This window comes from Phascolarctos cinereus, unplaced genomic scaffold, assembly GCF_003287225.1.
Source record: "Phascolarctos cinereus isolate Bilbo 61053 unplaced genomic scaffold, phaCin_HiC Scaffold_2;HRSCAF=192, whole genome shotgun sequence".
Taxonomy (NCBI): Eukaryota; Metazoa; Chordata; class Mammalia; order Diprotodontia; family Phascolarctidae; genus Phascolarctos; species Phascolarctos cinereus.
The window spans coordinates 126,762,548-126,767,140 of NW_027555625.1; the positions used below are offsets into that span (position 1 = coordinate 126,762,548).

Here is a 4,593-nt window from a genome sequence, read left to right on the forward strand (position 1 = left end):
CCTGCCCTGGAATGCATTTCCCTTTTACCTGAGTGAAACGGAACTTTCTTGTGAAACCTCCAGGTTTCCTGGGCTAAAAATTTGCTTTAACCTATCTTTCCACTGATTCCACTGTTCCAGGATTTTTCCTGTGACACTATATTCAGACATCAGTATGTAAGAGTGACAGCAATTTACTGCTCAGTCCTCCACCTTGGCTCTGGGAATTCACAGGCAGTTTTCTGTATTAGTAATAAAGAAGTACTCTTAATCATTATTAATTAGAGAAAATCAAATTAAAACAACTCTGAGATACCACCTCAAACTTATCCAATTAGTTAATGTGACAGAAAAGGAAACTGATAAATGGAAGGTATGTGGAAAATGAAAGCACTAATGCATTGTTGATGGAGATGTGAAATTATCCAACCATTCGGGAGAGCAATTTGGAAGTGTGACTAAAGGATTATAAAACTATGTATATCCTTTGACTCAAGAATAGCACTACTAGCTCTGTACCCTAAAGACATCAAAGAAAAAAAAATGAACATGCACACACACATACACACACACAAACACACACATACACCCATATGCATATTTTGTTGTGTTTGTCCTTCGTTTTCAAAAAGGACCATGACGTCAAGGAGATGATAACATGACTTGGAATTGACTTTGATTTGAATGATGGAGGGCTGTGCAAGGTCACCAGCCTCACTTTCTCCTTCAAAACCATCTGGATACAGTGGCCAGACATTCATTAGGATGACTGGAGATGGCCCAGGATGCAATGGGAGATCTTGTCGCTTTTAAGCTAAGGTCTTTTCAGGTTCTCACTTTGAGTGAGGTAATGCCCATTCAGTGAATACACCTCTTTACACATACACAGACACACACACACACACACACACACATTATATATACACTCTTATAGTGGCAAAGAATTAGAAATTGAGGTGCTGCCCAACAATTGGGGAATGGCTGAACAAGCTGTGGTACATGATTTTGATGGAATATTATTATGCTACAAAAAGACAAGGAGTATCATTTCAGAAAAACCTGGGAAGATTTATATGAATTGATGCAAAGTGAAGTAAGCAGAACCAGGAGAACAGTGTACACAATAACGACAATAGTGTACAACAATTAACTGTAAATGACTTAGCTATTCTCAGCCAAGCAATAATCCAGGACAATGCTACTCACCTCTGGGGGTGAGGGGAATTGATAGAATCTGAATATAGACTGAAGAACACTTGTTCATCTTTCTTTATCATTCTTAGTTGTTGTCATTCTGTGTTTTTTTTTTTTGCAAAATGATTTATGTGGAAATGTTTCACATGACTGTTCATGTATAATCAGTATCTAATTCCTTGCCTCCTCAAGGAGGGGATAGGAAAGGGATGGAGTGAGAGAATATGAAACTCAAAATCTAAGAAAACTAATCTTAAAAATTTTGTTGACATGTGATTGAGAAAAAGTAGAAATAAAATATAAATAAGAGAAAGATTTCAAAACAGAAATATTTTTTTTAAATCGAATACACACATAGGAAAAGTCTGAGTGAAGTATATTTGTTAGCTCCTGTGTAGTCAACAGGGTGATGAGGGGAGTAATTATTTACTCAGTGCATATGAGAAGACTTTGTGTAGAAATTTTAAAAGATGGGTAGGAGTTCAGAAAGCAAAGAATGAAGTTTTAGGATCATAGTTTTAAAGCTAGAAAGGACCTTAGAGGTCATCAAATCTAACCTCCTCATTTTATACAGATCCAAAAATCTGAGGTCAAGTAAGTGACATAAAGTATGTTGAAAAGAGGATCTCATCATAGAAAATAATGTGAGTAAAGACATTGAGGTTAAAAGTCATGGGAAATGTACAATCCACTTTGGTTGCAGCATATTGGGTGCATATAGGAGTAGTATGAGAAAGCTGGAAGGGTTAATAGGTGTCAGATTGTGTAAAACCTTGAATTCTTGGCCAAGAAATTTGTACTTCATGGACAAAGGATATTTTTGAAGGAGTTTGAATAAAGCAACGATATGATCAGACCTATACACAAACACACACACACACACACACACACACACACACACATATATACACATACACACATACATATGTATGAAGATATCTGGCAAAAGTGTGAAGGAGTTATTTAAAGGAGGAGAGAGTACTTTATAGGCAGTTGGACATGACTAAAAGTTTTCTTTCTTTCACAGTTTCTATATAGGAAAAATGTGTGAGAAGGGTTAGATGAGTGCAATGCAAAAAATGATTTTAGCTAATCGCCTTCAGTTCTTTCCATTATCATCTATAACTTAGGGCCCCCATTTTTATATTAATCTTTCCCTGTCTCATTGCATATATGGTATTTCTCACTATTGTTCAATAAAATTTTGTTTTCCCTTCAGAAAATGGATCTAGAGGTTTTAACTATATGATCATTTTGTGTATATAAGCCAAAAGATTTTCTGTAACTGAGCAATGAATAAAAAGAAGGACCACTATGATGTTATAATCAGCAGGTTCCAACAATTGAATTAGCCTCCTGTACTTCATAAAGTAACTGGCTTCAACGGAGCTCTCCATCACCACCTGAACAGGATTTTGCAAGGTTGCATCTGTAATTGCCCTTTTACCCCTCTGACAAGAGACATCAGGCATGTGGTGAAGTGTATTTAATTCTGATCCACTATGCTAACCACAGCACCTTTGGCTACCTCAAACATGCAATGTTCCTTCAAGAGGAAATACTTAGGACAACTCATGAGTACTGCTAATGCCTATGACAGTCAGCTGTAAGTGGAAGGCAATGTTAAAGAAATTAGGTTTAAAGGGCAAGAGCAAGTAAGAATATGAAAAGGAAATAGCTTAGAGAATAGGTAAGTAACAGAGGAAGCGAGAGATCTCCAGTAGCTAAGGGTTCAGCCTGAGCAGTACTCTCAGGCTCCAAAAATTTAACGTAAAATATCTGCCTCTCAAGAAGATAGCTGGGCTCCTCTTGCCCATTCTGGGCCAAGTGACAGCAAGTAGCTGATGGCAGCTCCAGTGAAGGGGAGGTAAGGAGGAAGCTGAAGCTGAGCTTGCGGCTGTGGATGGCCCAGCCTGGAACATAGCACCACGAGGGGTGGTCCAAGCTGAGGAGGATCCAGAGGAGGAGGAGTAGCTGCAGCCTGGTCCCAGTGCCAGGCCTGCCACCTCATGGAGGCCAGGCCCAGCATGGGCAGCGGGGAGGTAGGAAAGGTTCCTCTGCTGCTGGCTGAGCTGAAGCCAGGGCAAATGCACCAGTTTGATTGGAAATCAAGTTGCTAGATTTGAAGTGTTGCGTTTTCCCTTGGTGGTTCCCAGTTTACCTGGTCTCAAGGACACTATTGTCAGTCTGATTCCATGGCTTCTTGAGGGTCTTTATCCCAAGGGTTTGAGCCCTTAAAGGGGTGAGGCAGTCCAAAGGAAAAGACCCTGGACTGTGACCAGATTGTCTGGGGTTTGGTCTTCAGCCCGTGGCCATCACCATTGTATAGAGAACTCTGGGCATGGGTCTGCCCCCAAACACTAGATTTCTGTTGCTTTATTCTTGCTATGGGACTCAATGATGGCCAGATCAATGACGTGGTGCAGATAGGAGGAGACTGCTTTTGAATCTGTCTGGCAACCAGGATGTGGTGAGATATCTGAGCTTCACATCCAATTGAAACTTGATTTTGCTTTCTGCATCAAGGAATAAAACTGTTTGAATCTGGGACCTAAATAAAGATGGCAAACAGATCCAGTGCCTCTGGCCATCTGCAATGGGTTTATTGCTATTCCATCTCCCCAGACTACAGCAGAAGAGGTCTGTTTTCTGGAGCATGCAGTCCTTTGTATTAATTAAGAAGCTAAAGGGACATCAGAGCAGGGTTGTTTCTTGTGACTTTTCACCTTACTATACACTGCTTGCCACAGCTTCCTGTGACACCAGTGTCATAATGTGGGATCCGTATGTTGGAAAGAAACTGAGGATACTTTTAACACGTGTTAGACTCTCAGTCAGATTATACCTACAATGTCCATACCAGCTCCCTGAGATCAGTGTACTTTCTCCAGAACAGTTATACCTTGCTACAGTGGCAGATGACAGACTGCTTAGGATCTGGGCTTTGGCACAGAGTGCTCCAGTTGCATTTGCTCCTATGATCAATGGTGCTCATTTTTTCCACATGGTAGAATTTTTACCACAAGGACAAGACATGGACATGTCCAGTTTTGGGAAGCACCCAGGGCCCCATCATCATTGAAACACTTATGCTACAAACCCTTCATAGTTTACTTACAACTCACCAAGTCTTAGCACTACCAATACCCAGTAAAATGAAAGTTTCTTATATACAGGACCTTTTGAGCCATGCAACATGGTTTTGCTCAAAAGAAAAAAAGAGAACATGGAGTCCTATACACTCCTAATAATAGGATTAACCTTTCTGCAAAGGTGGAGCTGAACTCAATGAATGGAAACAAAATGGGCTTATACCCTATGATTCCTCTTTAAATAGAATTGTTTTGGATTGTAAAGATGCAGTTTAAATACTGTAGTAGGGGGAAAAAAACTGGTAGACTTGTCATTGACCTTTTTATC

At 40.0% G+C, this 4,593-nt stretch overlaps 1 pseudogene; it reads left to right on the plus strand.

Moving 5' to 3' along the window:
* Positions 1-3,182: 3,182 nt before the first annotated feature.
* On the plus strand, positions 3,183-4,359 carry LOC110207559 (WD repeat and SOCS box-containing protein 2 pseudogene; annotated as a pseudogene).
* Positions 4,360-4,593: the final 234 nt, after the last annotated feature.